The 21,502-nt window shown below is 39.8% G+C and overlaps 2 long non-coding RNA genes across 5 annotated transcripts in view; one reads left to right on the top strand and one right to left on the bottom strand.

Moving 5' to 3' along the window:
* The first annotated feature begins 572 nt into the window (after positions 1 to 572).
* LOC124948952 lies at positions 573 to 5,391 on the top strand. Of its 2 annotated transcripts, none has more exons than XR_007100917.1 (3): positions 573 to 2,363; positions 3,023 to 3,369; positions 3,499 to 5,391. It is a non-coding gene; the product is annotated as an uncharacterized LOC124948952 (long non-coding RNA). The 2 variants fall into 2 exon arrangements; XR_007100916.1 differs by having other exon boundaries at positions 578 to 1,594.
* Positions 5,392 to 12,166: 6,775 nt separating this feature from the next.
* The window catches only part of LOC124948951, a 12,182-nt gene continuing 2,846 nt past the window's right edge, over positions 12,167 to 21,502 (bottom strand). Inside the window, exons 1-4 of one of the 3 annotated variants that reach the window (XR_007100915.1) lie at positions 15,322 to 16,653; positions 13,412 to 14,443; positions 12,959 to 13,222; positions 12,167 to 12,568 (exon numbers count right to left, since the gene is read on the bottom strand). This is a non-coding gene — a long non-coding RNA (uncharacterized LOC124948951). Of the gene's footprint in view, positions 12,569 to 12,958; positions 13,223 to 13,411; positions 14,444 to 15,321; positions 16,654 to 21,502 lie in introns of those variants that run through there. The other 2 variants (XR_007100913.1, XR_007100914.1) reach the window with 2 other exon arrangements.

The following is a 21,502-nucleotide window of genomic DNA, read 5'->3' as shown; positions in this document are numbered from 1 at the left end:
TTCTTCAGCCGACACAAAGGAGCCAGAAAATAATGCATCCTATACAATTTCAGTTAATGATATATGAATAAGATAGCTTATTCCGTTCTTATTCTAATTTGATTTATTATACGCATTTGTGGAAATATAAAAATATAATTTAATATACATATAACAAGAAATTATACGAAACAAATTTAACTTCGGTGAAAATATTGCGCTCACATATTGTCTCCGATCTATCTTGTATAAAATATTGTTTTTTATTTGAATCATATTGTGGTCGAATATCTTTGTCCTTGAGGAATCGATCAGAACCAAATCGCAAACGTCAATGAAACTCTCGATTCTTTGAGACGAGGAAAGGCAGATCTAATACTCTAACGTAAGAATATTTTACCGAAGAACTATCGGCTTACAAGGACAAGAATAACGTCGTTTGGAGTTGGAGGTGCATCGAAGAGAAATGTGGGTTAGTACATCGAGCATGCTCCTTCAGCAAATCCAGCTAGTTCGGCGAAACGTCGAGTACGACAACTAATAAATTCTAATTTAAAATCAGTGTCGCAAGAGAAGGTCTTCTAAGAGCGGGCCATTTCTCAGTGTGTTACTCGTGCAGCTCATTCGTTTCACCGTCCCGAACGGCGTAACCGTCGCTCCTGACACCGTGATAAACAGCCGCCTCTGTCGTAAGTCAAGTCGGTATAAAATCTCGGACATTACTCGTTCTAGAGTTTACTAAGTCGGAACGACTTGACAAGGCGGATATAGTTAGCGTTAGATCTTAAGCAGCACTGTCTGTCTCTTTCCCTTCGCCGTTTTTCAAATTCCGCGTCGGTGGTATTCGACTTTCGTACGAGTAATCGTGCTGATTTTGCTTTTACAAAGGCATTTAAAGAGTCAAGCTACATCTCGTAAACCATCCAATTCTAATGAAGTAGACGATAATGTAAATGACTCGGAACGAAACTACCCAGGGAGTCTTTCTTTCTCGTTCGCTTCTCTCGACTTCACCGAGAAAATTAAAATCCGTATTTCTATCGAACGCGAAGAGACTTAAGAATTGATTAAATTACACTTGGTAATACGGCTGCTACCGTGATTCGAAATTTGTCCGTTTGCCGACACGTAATCCGTTTCGAGAGATCGATAAGAGAGTGAGTTACACGAGTCGCTTGTAAATGAGTAGAGATATCGATCAGGATCTTAGATAGTAGCGTTCGCTCATAGCGAAAACTCATCCGAAGACGGGAGGAAGAGTGAAAAAGTACTGAGAAGAGGAAATACGAATTTCTGTCGGTACAAGAGAAGGAAATATATGTCTAAAGACGGCGGTAGAGAAACGCGTTCGTTTCGCAAGAAATATTCCTCCGATCTGGAGAAGTAGCAGGGCTACTCTTTGTGCACGACGCTGTGGCAGCCATAAAATCCTTAAAATGCATAGCTACAATGAAATTGTGGGCACGAATGTAACCCTCGGCTAAGGTTAATCTGGCGAGAGCATCGCGACGCCTGGCTAATGGCACGTCCGACGGTTGCGTGCCAGCATTTTCAGCCAAGCAGTCGTCGAGCATCCGTCCTGCTCGGGAGGGAGCTCAGCCGACTGAGTGATGAAGTGAGTGTGGAGTGAGGCCTATTTTTGTGCTTACCGACAAACAGCCTCGTAGATCTCATGACACGTCGTTAGAAGCCCACGAAAATACACTCGATGTTACTCCAAAGTGCTACGAGATATCCACAGAGAGTTTACCTCCTTAGTTTATTCCAAGAAACAACAAAAACGTTCCTTTCTTTCATCCGATTTTTTCCGCATACACATTAACCTATCGTATTTACCTACGCTCTATAGTATTTACCTCCTTGGTTTATTCCAAGAAACAACAAAAACGTTCCTTTCTTTCTCCCGGTTATGTTCGTACACACATTAACCCATCGTATTTACCTACACTCTTCGATCGTTGTAATCATTCGATTAAACGTCCGACAATCTACAAACGAAATATATTGTTCTTAACTTTGTTATGTATCGAATAAATCGTTCAGAAACTCTCTGGAATGATCTTAATCGTATCTCGTTAATCTTAAGTTCCACATAGATTAAATGTCTCTATTTGGATCAACGACAGCTTTTCTCTCGATTATCAAACTCACATAAATGTCTTGAATTTGCACGATATTCAATTACGTCGAACGCTCATGCGAAGCGAAGCAAGGCTCCGAAATTAGCTGGCATCTCGACCGATACGGATACGGACCAAGCATGAAACCGTGTCTAACGAGCGCTCGCTCACCCGTTCAAGGGGTTTTGTACGAAACTAGCCTGCAGACGTCGGTGGCAAATGATCACTACGGTCGTAGAAGTCTAGCGGAACTAGGATTATCCAGTATGTGTTGTAATCTCTTTCATCTGTAAGCATTCCGCCAAGTTATTCCTGACGCCGCGGGAAACGGCACTTCGCTTAGCTCGTGTTAGCTCGCTTACACGCTTTCCTCGACCCCTGCTAAACGATATTCCATCGTAAAAATAAATTTTATTAACTACGAAATACGGCTTTGTAAAATAGAGAAAGTAAACCCATTAACGATTGTAATGCACATAATGGGATAATATTTACGTAGAAACGAAAATCTTTCTCCTATTTTTTTAACAAAACTACTCATTATTTCTCTATTTTTATCTCTATTGTTCACAAATTTGTATAGATAGTAACGATAAATTTAAATATATACATAAATGAATGCACGAAGGATATCTATCGTTTAATAACGTCTATCAAATCCGATTGTTTTCCCTTAATCGATAATAACGTGACTCTTTTGTTAGGATACTGTCAGGCAAATTGAGTTACAAAATACGAAAGACGATAAAAACTTAATCTTACTTTAATTGGACGATTATTAAGTAAAGCTTTCATTATATATTCGTTTTCCTCTCGTAACTCTTTGAACTCGACTATAAACAACGTTCTCCTTTCGTTATATCTTTGTAGAATGAGTCATAGATAGAACCAAAGGATTAAAAATTTTACTATTTCTTTTCAAGGATATCTGTGGAAATATCTGACGCTTAGGAACGTGACATTTTAACATTCAAGAAGATCTCAAACACTTAATCGACGTCGTATCACGAAAGAAAAAGTTAAAAAGGAAAGATTTCGAAAATGACTACGGACAGGCGTTCTCTCTATATCAGCTTTTACACTGACTCCCTTCGTGACAGTTACCACCGTGCCATTCGAAGATGCTCATTCTACAAAGTTATTGCCAACAGCTGTACAACTTTTTTCGATCGTTTCGTTCGCGCTCCGAAAATTATCGTCTACCAGGCGAACGCTTTACGATGAAGACGCAAGCATAACCTTCTCTTCCGATCGAGCGTTCTTTATACGTGTACGTATAACTACATATGTATGTAGATACATAAATATATGTAGAATTCTATCTGTGAATGTGTGTGCACATATACTTACTTTTCCTTCTCGACGGCATAGAACTAATGATAAACACGATTCTTTGCAGCCATAAAGGGAAATTAATGTTCTGGATGGTAATGGTAAATGGAGTGGAAAGAAGACAAGAAATCGTAAGATAAACGACATCGGGATGTGCCGAAGGCTGGCATCTTTTATCGATGAGAAACGAAAGAAGAAGATGCAAGTGAGAGATCAAAATTTTAAGTTAAATTTTGATCTTGTGGAAAGGTCACTATAAAGGAAACTTCACAAATAGTTGTTTATTTGATCATTTATCTTATAAAAAAGGAAAAATTTATATATTACCGATGCATTACATGTATATAAATGACTTCTTAAATGAGATAACGATTTAACTAGGATACATTTAACTTTTCGATTTTTTAAGCAAACACGAAAGAAGCAACTCCGTAAATGAGAATGAAATTTGAATCGATCACAAAGGGAGCTCTCTACGGTGAAAGGAAATGCACGAGGAAGCGATCGCGGATGATGAACGATCGGGTCGAGAGAAAATAAAGTGGTAGATCGTAGAAAGGAGGAACGTCGATGGGAAGCATTCCCATCTATCAAGCCCTTCCCCGATAATCATCGGTTGCCGACCGAACTCGAGTAGAAACAAAATCTCGTGAAACGACTAAAAAATGAGATCAACGCGGTATTCTCGCTTCAACTCTCGCCATTCCTTCGCTCCCCGTACTTCCTTTTCTCAATATCTTCTCTCTCTCTCTCTCTTTCTCTCATTTACTCTTTTTAAATCTCTTGTAACGATTAGCAAATTGAGAATATTGAAGATGAGATGATATAGTAGATAGGAGATAATAACGTTGCAGGTAACACCCCGGTTGAAACGTATTTAACGCTCTATATTTATCGAGAAGGTGTAGCTTCGTTAGTTCTTTTAGCATCCGAACATTTATCATCAATTTTGGCTTACTCAAGTACCTATTATTACCATATTGAAAGAAAGAAGAAAAAAAAACGCACGAACTATACAAACTATTTATTATTAAAATGATTCGCTTGTTCTGCTGATACAATATAAATTTTCGAACATTTTTATCTATATTAATAAAATAACTGGATATTCAATAATCGACATCTGTTAGGTATGTACGTAATATCTCATAAGAGTTTAGAACAAAAGTTACGATGACAATAACAGTAAACGTTTCACCATGATAAAGAGAGTTATCATATCTTTGATCATCAGACGAACTGGACACGGCAAAATGTAGTAGTTTATTCGCGTTGATCTTGATAACAACCACAACGTAGGAACGCATGCATGTTGGAAAAAGGAAGTTAAATATATACTCTTCCTCACTAATTCTCCACTACTATTCTGCATTGATACGATGTTTCTTTGATACAAGTTAATATCAATTAAATACAGAAAATGATTAATATAGCTAAAATAATTGTTATATTTTTAAAAGTTATCAATGTATGATAGAGATTTGGTCGATTTGGTGAATATCATAGGATGAAACACTTTAAATTGATATATAAAATTTTAACTTTTAGAAATTAAGCGTTTCGAAAATATAGGTCTCTATATAAAATAAATCTTTACAGCTATTAACTTTAAATAATATAATAAATCTTTACAGCTATTTATATAACATTGTTCGAAAATTAGTATAACAATGTGAGTATGAATGAGATATATATATGGCTGATGAATATGTACGTATATATTATGCTTGAAAATACTCAATGAGTGAAAAAAACGATCAGCTTCTTTAAAAAAAAAAAGGAGTATCGGTTTGATTTGAGTTACATTTTATTAATACCTCAAACAAGAAACTCTTTTTAAAGAAAGACAAAAAAAAGCAAAATTTCTTATCTTTGAGTAACTTTACACATATATATTTCTTCTTGAATTACTACACGTTAAATATAAAATCTGGAAAATAAACGTAACATTGATAGTTCATTAAGGTGAATTTTTTCATTCTTTCTCTCTTTCTCTCTCTCTCTCTCTCTCTCTCTCTTGCTCTCTCTCTTTCTCGACGTATTTCCAAATTAATACATCTTACCGTAACAGCGTACGAGGCGAAACACAGAGGCACCATCATTTATCACCCCTGAAGGTGTGTACTCGCATGTACCGGTATTATACGATCGTACCTAGAGAGCGAGACGTATATCCAGTTAAAGTACGTGAAATCCAAGTGCTTTCAACTCCACCGCAGCCCACAACCATAACTCAGTACACTCGTCAGCTACGCTACATAGAAGTTAGAAAAATTTCATGGCTGACATCACAGCAACGCTGAGCTTTACGTTTATGCCATCTGTGCGAGAGGGTATGATCTCTAACAACGTCACTTTTAGATGCCCCTATAAATGAGTAAATTATGTGTGAGCAAGTGAACACGTTTGAACAAGTTAATTACTCGCACATTGTGGTACTGTAAGGAAGATTCTAAATTTATTTCGAGAAAGATCCAAGAACAAAGATACGTTGAGATCATTTATAACATGTAAGAATATCTCTCTGCTATATCTACATAATTTGAGAAGACAATTATAGCGACATGACTCCAATACATATTTGTATCTTTCTTATAATCCAAAAATCATTCTGATCTCTTCAAAATAAAAAAGAAAACATGACGTAAAATATTGAATATTAAATTAGTTAGATCATCAAAATTCGCAAGAAGACATCCATCGAACGATGATTCGAAAGAGCATGGTTATATACCAGGTGTTACGTACATACATAGGTGTGTATGTATATATATATATATATATATATGTTATATACTCATACATATATAGCGGTACGTAGAAACGGAGATCAGCATACGTCGCGTATTATTTACAATTGGCGGCGATTTATGTCTTTGGGCCGGATGAGGGCAGGCAAAACAGGCAGGCTATGCCATGCAGAGGCCGAACAGAGAGAGGAAAAGAGAGAGAAAGAGAGAAAGAGAGAAAGAGAAAGAGAGAAAGAGAAAGAGAAAGAGAAAGAGAAAGAGAAAGAGAAAGAGAAAGACGAAGGGAAGTTATAGAGAGGAAGAGAGTCAAGAGCACGCGCGAGCGTTCTCCACCTAGCGAAAGAGAAAGAGACAGATGAAGAAGGAATAGGTGGGGGTTGAGACGAGAGAGAAAGAGAACGAAAAAGAGAAGGGGCAGAGAGAAAGAGAGAGACCGTGGCCGCCTTGCCAGCCAATTCCCGGCGGCCCGCTATATTTACGAGGCCCATAAAGTAGCGGGCACGGCCGCGTATATTGCCGCGTAAATATCAGCTTATGGAAATATAGAGCTCAATATCTGCCTGCCTGCCTGCTCGCCTGCCTACCTGCCTGCCCTCCTGCTTGCCCTCCTGTCTGCTGCTTGCTTGCTTGCTCGCTTGCTTGCTTGCTTGCTTGCTTGCTTGCTTGCCTGCCTGCCTGCCTAGCCGATGCGTTCCATTGCTTTTCTTCTCTCTTCCCACATTCGATGGTCGCCCTGGAATCGAGATAGTTTTTCGCCTAGCTCGTTCATAATCGCCTATCTCACACTGGAAAATAATCCTTCGTGTTAGCTCGCGAGAGTTTCCGTTTTTAAAAAGACATATGATTTAGATTCTCTCTTTTTCTACCTCACTCTTGCTCTCTTTCTCTCTCTCTCTCTCTCTATTTCTGTCTCTGTTTCTCTCTCTCTCTCTGTCTCTCTCTCTCACTCATTCTGTCTCTCCTTGACATGAGCTGGTCCAAGATAAAGATAAAGGATAACCCGTTTGCTACGGGTTCCTACATTAAATGTCCTACGCGGACGCACGCATCGTAAATTTCGCAAATCTTCGATAAACGCCGGTGGTACGGGCCGTCTTACGAGAGGCAGCGCGGCATGGAATGCTCGTTAAATTAAATCGCCGCGGATAAGCAATGTTGTTCGAACGAGTTATGATAATTCGTTTTGCAGCGGTGAACCGTCGATACAGCCAATCCCTCCGACTAAGCGAAAGCGTTACGTAAGCTTTTGAGATGCAAAAGGAAGATGAATCGCGATTGGAATCTGTCATCGATAGCGATGTGCGTGCGATATCATTTCTACTCACATACATACGTGTATATATATATATATATATATATATATATATATATATATATATTTATATTTATATACATGTGGCATGTACGCATTCGCATACCTGCGAGAGTCGTTCGGGATGCGGCTAGTAATTTAATTACGAATCGACGATAAGTGAGAGATATCGGCGGGAGTTAAATCGCTGAAGGGAAAAGACATCGCGAATTATCTTCGATCGAATCGCGTACGGATTTATTAAGGCGTACGAAACTTCTCGCGATAATAATTTACGCGATACTCATTCAAAGAATTATCATGCGCTAGTTTTACTACCTACGGTGCTTGTCTCTCGTTTCTTCTTAGTCTTCCTACTCTTCTATGATTCTCGCTCTAAGTACGCGATCATTCCGTATGTATCGAACCGGTTGCTATTGCAAAACGAAGTATTTAATGCTTCGCTATTGAAGACTCCTCCGTTCCCGCTTTAAATGCCTGCTACTTCTACTACAACCACTTTATTTATACGGTTTATCGATACGAGATCGACTCTGCTTTTCCTTTTTACAAGTTTCCTAATCACTAAGAGATCTTTACGACGACGCTCTGACATTAAATATTAATTAAAACTCAACGAATAAATGAGGTTAAAGAAGAACACCGTTCTTTTATGGGATATGGTCTTTTAGATTCGTAAAACAAACGATCTCGAGAGCTTGAAATGTGCCGTATCAGACGACAGTATAACTGCGTTATATCGAGACAAGGCCAATGAAACGCGCGATCGCATGAAATCAGTCGTATCGTACTGAATGATTTGCGGTATACGCATACTCAAGCAGATTCTAACGAGAGAGCGAGAGCGAGAGAAAGAACGAGAGCGAGAGAAAGAGAGAGAGAGAGAGAGACGGACAGACGGACTGACAGACAGACAGACAGACAGACAGACAGATAGATTGGGGAGAGAGACGGACGAACGAAGCTAGTACGGTAGCCAGCACTAGCGAGTCCAGCGCGCGGGTGACCGAGAAGAACTAGATGAGGACGCCTGTCGCTGGCTGACACCATTAGGGTGGCCATCCGTCACCATTAACACAGATGTCCGTGTGTTTCCGCGAACATCGCATTAATCACACCTATCCACATAAATTTCCGACGGCGCGAACCGAGCAGCGAAACCCGAGCACGCCCTGACACCTTAATGGATGATAAATCAGGAATTCATTAATGGAGAAGGGCACCGACGACGTATTTACCAAATTGAATTCGATGCAGGCAAATGATTGTATTTTAATTTCACAATGGTCCTTCGTTATGACGAATACGCTTCTTTAATTCTTCTTTCTTATCTTGAGGTATTTTCAAAAATATCTTTTATTCTCATTATACGACAACTCATCGTGCCTGTATCACAGTTATTATTAGCGTTAGAAAAGCTCGAAGAATAATCTACGCGAGACAAAGAAGATAAAACGTGGTATGAGTCAGAATTTAACATCTAAACATTTCTTGGAAGCGTTGTTGGATGATAATGAATCAGTTGGCTGATTCGTTCGGAGTATTATATTAGAATTAACAATGAAATGCACGCAACAATATAAGCTTTACTTGAATATCAAAGAAAAATATTTATCGAATTACAACAACAAAGGTTTAGATAATTCAGATACATTTTTTGAAAATATCATGAAAATACAAACGTTGTAATATTGCTTACATAAGTTTTATACTAACGATAATAAGTTGTCCTTAGAAGCAGTGTTCTGATTGAATGTCTGGCATATATTTCCCCAGTGTGTTGTCGAGTAACCTGCTTTGAGCAGGAATTTGCAGAAGGTGTAACGAGTACCCTCCCACGGTGACTATTATCCGTTACCCAAAATTAAACCCCTCTCACATGAACTTGAAATCCCAGATGTTATTACCGTACAATTGCTTATATGCACGGAAAATGCAATCGTCCCTTCTTCTCAAAAGATTGTTCGTCAACTTATTAACAGTGCAAACTGAAAGCATTTAGATTCTCTTACTAAAAAAAAAATACTGCTTGCATTCATTAATGAAAACGTTCCTATTTATGACGAACAACTAAGATATATTCATAGGAACATTAATTCGCTAAATTAACCGACATCTAGCTATCCCATTTACATCGTCTACGTGAGAAATATCTCGTTTTCTTACAATTTTCACGACTGTGCCATCTAACCACATGTGAGATATATTCATACATGTATAATGTATGTGGGTCACCGCATAAACAAGTTTGTACGCATCAACAACCGACTATAAAGCTTTAATGTGGACCCCTAGAACATTTGCTAGGAAATGATGTAAGCCGTTGCGAGAGACGTGAGAATTTATTTGAGCAAGAAAGAGAGAGAAAGAAACTTGCAGAAGGCAAGGAACGCTGAAGCAACAGCAAGCGAGAGAGAGAGAGAGAGAGAGAGAGAGAGAGAGAGAGAGAGATAAAGAGAGGGAAAGAGAGAGAAAGGAAGAAGAAACGAGGACCAGGTGAGGCGGACAACCGGTGGTAATGGAGTCGAGAGCTGACTGTAAATAATGCGGCTTATTGTTAAATCGCCGCGGTCCCAGCATCATTAACTCTATCGCAAATCTCACAGGCGCAGCGGGTGTCATGGTAACTCTTACCTCGAGTGCGTATGCGTGTTGCGGACACAATGCTGGCTAATGATGCCTCCAAGGCGGTACGTAGTCAAACGGACACGAGAGAGACGGAGGCATAGAGAAAGGAAGATGAAGAAAAGAAAAGAGAAGGATATACACGAGTGAAAATGAAAAAGATAAAGAATCGTGTACATGAAAGTAAATATAAACACAGTGAAACAAAAGGGAGGTGATAAAGAAGAACGAAAGAGGCGAGACATATAGGAACAAAGGTATGGCGAAAGAAGAGGAAGAGTTCGACGATAGAAAAGAAAGGACAAGAGAAACTCAGTTCACATTATTGAGAGGTCCGTCAGGAGCTCGATTATTATGTATTTTCGTCTCTCTCTCTCCCTTTTTCTCTTTCGACGATGCCGACGCTGGAAGGCCGTTGGTGATATGCCAACGTTCGTTGGTGGTACCTTGTATCGAGCAAATAGTCATGCCGACCGTCATGGATATAACAAAGACCACCGCAGGGGATGACCCTTCATCACCCGTCAATGGTACTACTCCCTCTATGAGATCTCTTCACCCTCCTCTCTTTCCTTCTCTTTTCATCCTTCTCTTTTTCTCTTTCTATCTTTCACACTCAGCTTCACTTAGTCTACCACATCTTTTCTCTCTCTCTCTCTCTCTCTCTCTCTCTCCCTCCCTCTTCTTTAACCGCACGTAGTACTACTTAACATGTCTTACACTGTGAAAGCGCACTCCGTGCTAATGAACATCTTAATATTCACATCAAGCGCTTCCTTCTTACCGAGCATATAACACCTGCCTATCGGTCCACTTCGCACATACATGGACTATTCTTAGGCCAGGATTGTCGCTGTCGTTTATGCCGACTACCGTCATATGCTTGAACTTCAAGCAGATATTCTAGCTTTAGAAAGACGAGAGAGAATGAGATAGAGAAGCTGTTAACCCAACAATCGATCCAACGCTTTTGGGATTTCTTTCGGTCGTAAGGCAAATAAACGCTATAGCTTCTGGTCCCTTCATATTTCAAATAAATAGTAACGCTTCCCGCTTTCCAAACCCTTACGAACATTTAAACTCATAGACCTATAAAATCACCCTTCACGATCGAACTTATTCTCTGAAAGAAGTCGGATCGTTTTACACGAGAAGAAAAAAAAAGAGGATTCGAAGGTGAAAGTGATGTCTTTTACGGCCGGCAACGGTAGAAAATCGAAAAACTTTCGACTCTCGGGAATCATGGCGATAAGCGTGATCGATAAAGGCCGTTGATATGTGAACGACACCGCATCACGTGGAATCATGCCCTGGAGATATTTTTGCAACGTTGCGATCGGCACGATCCAAAGTCGTCATTTCGTGTTATCGCGGAGGAAATATGAGTTCTCGTTCTTTTAACCTACTGTGGATTTTCGAAATGTCAAATTTAAAACTATCTTACCGTCTATGGTTGGACGGTAACATAATAAGAAAAAATATATTACATGCAAATGGACAAGCATGTCGTAAATAATGATCCTTGGCTTAAAAAGCAATAATAATAAGACAGTTTCCAAGAAACATTTGGGTGAATATAACATTTCGAGAATAGTCTTTCCCCGTTTCCTCGATAAAAAGCCGGGCAACATGACAGGACATCTGTCCATTATGGAGAAAAGCCAAGAGCTTTGGCTCGAGGATCATTTCCCTGATGAGTGGCGATCAGTTTCGTGGAACCAGTCCTGTATTCGTTTTATTCCGCTGGCATCGATCAGCCGCTTTCTGCTTATCTAACTCGATCCAATTCGAAAGTCGAAGAAATTCCAACGTAAGGAAGCAATATCGAGCGATTTTATCTGAATGGCGTTTTCTCGATGGTATATCGCTGCACGCTTAAATAAATCCTCCAATAAACTAACGTCAATATATCTCGATGAAAACGAGAATACTTGTTAGCAGTCTGTTAAAATAAAAGAAGAAATGGATTCATTAAGTATTGAAGAAAACTGTTCACTCTGTTACCAAAACCTTTTTTTTGTTCTAAAATAAATACACCACTTATGATCATTCACGAAATAAGACAAAACTTTAATCGAATTTTTACAATGATCGAATAAAACAACAATGATTACATTTTATTCGCTAAAGATAATTTGAAAGGAAGTATAATAAGGTAACGGCGAGCGAAGTTGACGTTATTAATATATCGTCGGGAAAACGTCCGGACAGGTCGTTCCAAAGAATTAAAGGAATGGTATCATTTGGCAAAGTTATACCGTTATATTTGGCCGGCATGTAGCGTCGTTTGCCGATATTACGTCGGTGGCCGATGTACTCGCGCCTTCTATCTCCTTCTCTCTTCCTCTCTCTCTTTTTCCCTCTCTCATCGCCAACTGGCGCCCTCTTTTCCCGAGACGACGTCCGCCATATACTCCAACGCCCTTCGAAAAAAGTGCTTCTGCGCCGCACTGAAAGGAGAGTGAGAGAAAAAAAGTGAGCGGAGACGATGTAAAGAGGTCTCCGGGAAAAAGAGCAACCGCAATTTCGCCGCACAATCGTGTTTCTACCGGCGTAGAGAGAGAGAGAAAGAGAGAGAGAGAGAGAGAGAGAGAGAGAGAGAGAGAGAGGAATCTAAAGGGGAGAAAGAAGACAGAAAGAAAGAGAGAGGATAAAGAGAGAGAGAGAGAGAGAAAGAGAGAGAGAGAGTGGGCAGAGGATGGGGGTAGTTTTTGCCACGGTCAACGCTGACCGCAGCACTGGACACAGCAATACCGAGTTCCCGGTTTGGCATTTTACGGAGCCATTTGAACAAGATGGTGCGTGATAATGGCGCCTTATAGAGGAAAAGCAATTTCTACCCGCAGAATCGTGGTGCGGCGAGAGCTTGAAGCTCTCGCACTCCTGCTGTTACTGCTACTACTGCTACCACTGTTCGGCTTAGCTTTCGGCATGCCGCTGCTATTATGTCAATTCGCACTCTTCGAACTAACGACGAATACGAGGATCGTTTAGCCTCGACCACGCCTTTAATAAAAGGTCTGTTAGCAAAAGGATGCTCTTTCTGAAGAATCACAGGCTATTATCCTCGTTCTTTATAGGAGGTTAAGGAGGTTGTTTCGAAGCTAGAAAATAAATCGATAAATTCTAGAACAAAATCAAGGATAGTTTCTCGAGAAAATATCGATGCTGAATCGAGCGGAATATTGTACTAGGCGATGTTTCTAGAGCATAGTTGTTTTATAGAAAAGAAAAGAATAAATAAATAAATAAATAAATAAATAAATAAATAAATAAATACTTTAATTATATACCGAATGTCTACAATGGCATTGTCGGGAGATTGTTGACCGTAAAACAGTGGCACGAAGATTGCAAAAAAAGGAGAGAAAAGTTAGAAAAGTCGGAGGAGAAAGAGAGGCGAGAAAAGAGCTTCGGCGTGAACGTGCGGCTTTAGCGATGTTCACGAGCTTTACGAGCGCAGCAGTCATGGGTACTCGTCGCGCGACAGCTCTCAGCCGTCGTCGCGTGAAAAGAGCGACGTGTAATATTTCTTTCCCCGCTCGACGCTACGACGCTGTCGCTTCGTTTGCCGCCATAAATCTGGCATTTATTACGCGCGGCCAATGTGTTTATATCCTTTATCGAAAAAGTAGACGTGTCGTCCTTTAAAGCCGATTAAGATCAATACGGATTTCAGATTATTGTATTTCACGACAGATTTTTTATTAGAAAAAAAAAAAAAGGAAAAAGAAAAAAAAAGTAATAACAAAAAGGAAAATATCTTAACGTTCCTCTCGAAATGAATTCGTGAATTCGTATTAATAATAAATTACGACACTTTGGATTTTTGTATAAACTATATGTGTGAAGTCGATTATTATCTTGGACAATTTAAAAAAAAAAAAAAATCGATTCCATATAAAAATATTTTCTTAGAATTAAAAAAAGATTTGTTACTATTAACGAACTATTAATGCAATAATAAATATTGGATATATTACTGCAATAAAAAATTTAATGATTAAATAAGACTTATATTTCTAAAATAACATAGTTGGTATATTAACAACAATGTTTAAAATTTATTTTTAATTTCTAATGTGTGTCGAATCGTATCTATTTTAACTAAAGACTGTTATTAAATTAATGAGAATTAGATATAAAAATTATAATCAATACTCTATGTCTGTCTTCAGAGGTACAAATAGGTAAATGAAAATAGAACTATTATAGCCTCTTATAATTCGTATGAACGGAAACGGAAATATTTACGATAGTCATTTTAGACATTCTATCTTCGAAAATCGACTACAGATGGTAATTTCTAAAGCCACGACGTTCATCTGGAACAAAAAGAATACCAATATTAGTCATACAACATTAACCTACAATAAATGTTTCCAAGCATATAAATTATGATTGTATATATAATGTTTTATATAGATATGAATAACAGAACTTTTCTATCCAAATATTCTTCCTAATCCAAATTGTTATTACCGTGATCTTTTAGAATATATGTAAGTACATATATGAGAGAAAAGATAAATGTCTACTTTCTAATTATTACAAATGACACATACATCATTTTTACGACCACTTCTATTAATAGAATTTCTTTTTATCCATATTTTCGACTTTTTCAAATCGAACTAGATACAGTATCTTAAATAGAAAGAGAGAGAGAGGGAGAGAGTGAGAGAAGTATAATGGGCAACCTCATCGTCCTCGTCGTCGTCGTCGCCGTCATAGTCGTATTTGGCCGATCCTTCGTGAGTCGCGGCATTTCGAGAAGTAGAGAAGAGAGAAGGAGATAATAGAAACATGGTGCGGCAGAAGAAGAAGGGGCAGAAGGTATGGAGGGGGATGTGGAAGGCTACCAGATATAAATTTCCTGATATTCGACCGTTCGTGTCGTTTGAAATGGGGCAGTTTTCTCGGGACCTAATGGTTATTGCCTTTCTCGGCGGACATATTGCGTTCCATCCAATGCAATGTGTGCGGCCGATATATCAGGGCTCTTCGTTCTCTCGGGTCGTACTCTCTCTCTCTCTCTCTCTCTCTTCTTCTCTCTCTTTCTCTCTTTCGAATAAGGGTAGCTGTCGGGGGCGTGGATGGGAGAGCGAGAAAGAGAGAAAGAGAGGGATGGAGGTATAGGCGGTGGAGGTGAAGGAGGAGAGGAAAAGGATAGAAGTGGGAGAGATGTCGAGCGCGCAGTTACCGGAAAGCCTTCCACAACGGAGCAGCGGCAGTCCGCGCGGTGGTCGTGCCCTGCCAGACTGCAGACGGGAAGTGGCCGAGGTGTGGCCGCGGAGTTGAATTATTACAAGCTGCCCCGCCATTCATACAGGATGTATGCCCCCGGCCCGCGACCGTAAATCTTCGATGCTATGTCAGCCCTCGACTTCTCGCATGCCGCCCTCCTTTTCACCCTCATCCTCCTCACTCTTATGACCCCTTATTATCGTACGTCTCAAGCATGGATTCTATGACATAACTTTGGCCCATCTACTGATCGCCCATAGCCGATTTTTCAATCCCCATTAGCGAATTCCACAAGTTCTACTGCTTCTTCTACTTTTTCTTCTTCTTTGAGTCTTTCCTTTTCTTTCGACGATTCATCAACGGTGATTAATGATCTAACGAGATGGCTCGTTTTCACTGATATCGATTGATTGTCATTTCATGGATATAACCTTGTCATTCGAAATACCAAAGGAAAAGTCAAGACTGGAAAATGATTGCACGTTGTCAGCAGTGATAAGATAACGAGATAAAAGTATGTGGAACGTTTGGAAAAAGTTCCGTGAGCCGGTTACCGACCAACCTAAGATTATCCTTTGAAAATCGATAAGCGACGCTTAGGATCGCCCTTTCTCATTACGATAACGCACTTCTGATATAGAGGAGGGAGAAATGGAAGTCTCGTTTCCGCTTTACCGCTCACTACCGGCCAAGTTAAACGGTACAGTCCGCGAAAAGCTTTTAAAGTCTGAAATATTCAACGAGTCGGCGTTTCCATCGAATGCACTCTCAGAAGCAGATCGTCGGATAAAAAGGGGATGGAGGAAATGCGGAACGATGGAAAAGAAGGAGAAAGATCGTCGTACCGCTCCGAAACGAGCTGTCCGGTGAAGCGGTACCAGTTAGCAGATTCCAGAGATCCGGTAGCAAATGCCGTACAATCTTAAGTTCTCTCTTGGTGGAATAGGACAGGATAGCTGTCTAGAGATGCCAAGCACGTATCGACAAGCTGGTCACCGACGCGCGCTCGATCCTAACCTCGAATAGAAAAAAAAGAGAAAGAGGTTTTCCCTGCCGCTTACACACAAGCTGCCACCTTTTCCCCACTCCATCTTCTCATCCACTTCCTCATCCACCTTCTCCTCCGTCTTCTCCATCCCAACCATTCCTATATCCGAGAGCTTTTACAACGGTCAGCGCTCTCTGATGCCCGAACAAATCTCAACGGCGACTACTCCTCGCGCGTACTCCAATTTAACTAAATCCTTTCCGTTCTTCCTCCTCCCTTTCCTCTTTCGCTTCCTTTACGGCGTAACCTACCGCTTCTCCCCTTCCGCCACGCTCGACGAGAGAACCCATACGCGAAGATAAGATTGGAAAAGTTGTATGAGGGGCAACTTTAACAGCTATATAACCATTACAGTGCCGATAAAGTGGAATCTAGTGTCTTAACGGTCTGGAACGAAATTCCAGATATAGCATCGTATATTCCAATGGAGTTAAACACGACGTTCAGATACTGCTTCCTACCCGTTCCCTCCAAGAGTCTACGCGACGGTTTATTGACCGATAGATCCCTACAATATCGGAATTCTTCCGTCGGTATCTCGCGTTGCGCGCCTTTTATGAATTCCCCACTCCCTTGCTATAAAGGTCCCTGACGAACATACGTCTCCTCGAATAATTTTGGTCAAAGATCGCGATCACTCCCCAATATTTCCACTCCCTTCTCTTTTTCTCTCTTATCGTAAAGCCGTTATCAAAGAAGTTCAAACGATCGTAACGATCGATATCTTTTTCCGTCGATAATAAAAATATCGTTTTTAAGATCACATTGATTTATTAAATGTTAAATATATTTCAGTGAGATCCTGATTTCGAAATAAAACATAAACGCTATATCGACGTACATGTATATGTATCTAGATACATATTTATGCATAAACATAGTGACTATATTATACGTACATACAAACATAGATAGGAATAAAATGAGTGAAAGAAAGAGAAAAAGAGATATAGAAATAGAGAGAGTATGGGATATGGTAAAACGTGTTTGTGCTTCGGGCTAAGCTTGCCATAACTCACCAACGGGACTGACAGCTTGCATAATACCCGCGAAATTGGTTTTATAAGACGACGCCGAGCACTGCTTCACAACAATGCCATAAACGCTCTGGGTAAATTACGATTCAGTGGCGCAAAAACCTTGGAGGGGAGAACGTTGTGTGCGTAGGTAGAACGTTATTCTCGGTGTGCCTCTCTCGACAGTCTTGGCTTAACAGAGAGGAAGAGAGAGAGAGAGAGAGAGAGAGAAAGAGAAATCGTTGAGAAAAGAGCGTTAAAAAAGAAATATTCAAGAATGGCGCTCTTCGAACATATTCGCGCAATGAGAAAAGTGTTCGTTCGTTCGTTCATGCACATTGTATATCATTTCCAAGCCGCATGCACTTGTAATCTTTAACGCAGGCATGCGCGGACAAGTATGCTCTTTACGCCTATTTCCTTTTATCTCCCTTATCTTCTTATCTAAGAACGAAAAAGCATCGTAAACGCTTAGAGAACCACTTTGAATTTTAAACCTCCTAGAAGTGAGTAAAGACTCATGCGAGTTCTGCGATTTATGAATAATCAGCGAGCAACGATGATGATAGAAAAAGAAAGAAAGAGAGAGGGGGAAAGAGATAAAGGAAGAGGGAGGGGAGAGAGGGAGAGAGGGGAGAGAGAGAGAGAGAATAAGAAAAGGAAAGTAAAATTATGTTATGAAAGGAACATGTCTTTGTTACGAATGAAATGTTACCAGACGATTTCGAGTCATAGGACTTTATGCCAGTAAGAGACGCCGAGTGAAAATTTATAGTTTTGTTAGAGAGTCAATGTTTTCCACAGGATGTGCGCACGCACGCTGAGGGTTCTATGATTAATGGCCATATCATAATTCCACGCAGGTGAAGTCATTCGGTGTGTTGTCTTACACATTCGAAGAGTCTTCATTCTCTTGTCATACCGAAGAATTATTATCTCTCTTTCTCTTTTACTGATATCACAGTTTTAGGATGGATTCATAAAACATTCACGGTGGCGTAAAAGAAAAGAATCAAACGTACGATATCCACATTCGTTCACTTTGATTTAGCAAAGCTTGTAAATTTTACGCTTTCTACGCGAGAATTAGATGGCAAGGCGTGAATGTAAATTCGTGAACGCGATAAAGCCGCCGGCTGTGGGCGACAACAAGTCCGATTAAACATATCGGCAGACTTGCGTTCGACAAAATCGCGCGGAACAAGCTCCTATTGAATGTGGACATCTCGCGAAACTCGTCATAACATTGATTCTATTCCTTCCAAAGTTTGTAAAAGCGAAAAGTAAAACAATACGATCTATAAAAGATAACGTTAATCTACATAATCTCTCATATTTTAATCAATTTCAAACAAAATTAATTCCTATATAATCATTGAAGTACATATAACGTCATAAAAAGAGAATCACATAAATTAAAAACGAATACTATTTGTTATCATTAAAAATTTCAATCAATCATACATGGTTCGATTCAAATGAAATATCCAAATAGACTTGTAATAAGTTATTAAAAGGAAAATAATGATAAGATAAAAATGATATATTACAGAAACGAAAATTTTCAACACATAAGATGAAATCTACCCAACCTGCATATCCACATAATCTCAAAGAAAAATGAAGTCGGAAAGAGGCACTCTCGTCGTAAACTCGTGATCTCAAGAGCTATCTCTTTCTCTTTCTCGAAGTAAGGTAGAAAGCGGACGGAGGTCGTATCGGAGATTACAGTCCGTCGTTATTTTGTACACGCGCGATAATCATAAAGCTCGCACAAAGAACCATTATAGTTAGACGCGCGTGCGCGCTCACGGCCCATCTTGGAGAAAGGGCACGGTAAAACGCGTACGAAAACTGCCCGAAGATCACCCTTATACTCGTGGTAAGTAGCGGCTATGAGTCGGTTGGATGTGCACGGCATCGTTGTAAGTCCGCCTGCAAACGACGAAATTATTCAAATGCTTCGTGGTTGCAAACGGTTCCGCGTGCGTTACCGTGGTGACGACAAGAGAGCGTGAGAGTGTGCATGTATACATGAGTGAGCAAGCGAGCGAGCAAAACGCGAGCGCGTTCCAACAACGACGAAGAAGAAGGCGAGGATAGTAACTCCGACAAAAAAAAAAAAAAAAAAGAAAAAACAGGACTTTTGGGTATTTCTCTAGCGATAAATTGCTGTCGATATCGCGGCCAATTTCCTGAATGCGTTTAAGATGTACCCGTATCCCGGACGCTTGCCGTACTACCGGAGTCGATAATATATGACTTGACAGTTTCGACGGCATATTTCCTCTCCACGGTAAAGGCGTAATACAAGCACAAATCAACGAACTCACTTCGAAAGATTTCTCTCTCTCTCTCTCTCTCTCTCTCTCTCTCTCTCTCTCTCTCTCTCTATTTATCTATCTATCTCTTTCGCCTTCTCGTCTTCGATAACTTCTACTTTTTTAAACGAGTAAGAAATTAGCAAAGCAGAACAGTCTTTTTTAGATCTTCAAAAAATTCCAACTCCGTTCTCGTCTTAAATAACTTTTCTCTTTATATCTCGAATGTGCCAGACCTTTGAAAAATTAATCTATCGCGATGCCTGTGCGATTCCGAAACTCAGACAAAAATTCCATACGTTAATGGTACGTTTCAAAACGGGTCATTCATAAAAAAAGGAAAAGCTGTCTGGCAGCCTGGCCGACGTATATTTAAATTAGAGTTCGTGTTATGAGCATGTAAAGCGACGAAGCGCAGAGTCATTACACGGCCGTGCCCAGCAGTCATTATGTTCGTTCTGATTTGCTCCGCTCATTCACGATCATTTCGGCGTCATGTCGATGAAAAATGGACGATCGTCCGTCCCGCGATAATGGCTATTCCGCTATAGATATATGTACGTATGTATATATATATATATATATATATACATACATACTCTATGTATAGGTACGAACGAATCGACATGCATCGATCCTCACGTTTCCACTTTGAACAAAACCGTTAACGTCACTCCGCGTGACTCCGCTTTATACGTCGTACGGGTAAATTATTCCGAATCTGGTCGCTTATACAGCGTTCGGACTTGTTAACATGTTGAAAGTAAAGAAGGTACATAATTTGAAAAATATTTCAGGCGGAATAAAAGACAACGAGACAAATTTTTAAGATCGAGTAACGAATAATATTTGTAAAAAAAAAATTCAAGTACTCATAGAAAATTTAACTCGAGTTGTAGTAGGGATGGAATAGTTGAGGATAAAAAAAGAAAATGCGAAGAAAAAGTGAGAAAGAAACAGAGAGAAAGAGAGAGACAGAGAGAGAGAGACAGAGAGAGAGAGAGAGAGAGTAACGAAAAGGAACGAGTAGTGAGGAGTGAAAAGCCAACAGTGATTTACCGAGGTATGTCGCGCGCCAGATTACCCCTACAACCCTTACATCACTAACCCCCTTTACCGTCCACGGAAAGTTGACGGAGAAAGCGCACGGCCGCCCACGCCGCAATAAACGAGCCAATTAATATTGTTTCCCTCGCCCGACCTCCGCTGCCCTTGACGCTTCGCCGGTTCATCCTTGCTCACGGCTGAATAATTACGGCAACATCCGGTGGATGAAGGATCGTGATAAGTCGACATTACCGACCGACTAAACTCCAAAACAAACGATCGAAAATCAAAGGGATGATGTCCGTCTAACTTTTCACTATATATATATATATATATACATATATATATATATATATATATATGTACATAGAAACAATGATCAACTTTTACAATTAAAATTACTCTTTCATAAATTGATATGTCCATTTAATATCTTCGATAACTTATTTTAGAAGTAAAGAAATAAAAAGACAACTTTTTATCATATTTTTTTCATATTAAATCTTATCTCTTTTGAAACATGATAATACCAGTCTTTTATACGTCAACAAACTAATCTTACAAAGATTATAAATAAAGTTTACAAAACCGAATGACGGTCACTGGCATACTCTACGGTGCTGAATCTTGTTAAGGCGATAATTAAGTCGCCTCGCAAATTTTCCTTGGTAAAACGAATAACAGGAAGAAGATCGGCGCTTTCTG

Source organism: Vespa velutina, chromosome 4 (genome assembly GCF_912470025.1).
Source record: "Vespa velutina chromosome 4, iVesVel2.1, whole genome shotgun sequence".
Classification (NCBI taxonomy): Eukaryota; Metazoa; Arthropoda; class Insecta; order Hymenoptera; family Vespidae; genus Vespa; species Vespa velutina.
Note: the sequence above shows the minus strand (reverse complement) of the source record. Positions and strands in the feature narration are given on the sequence as shown.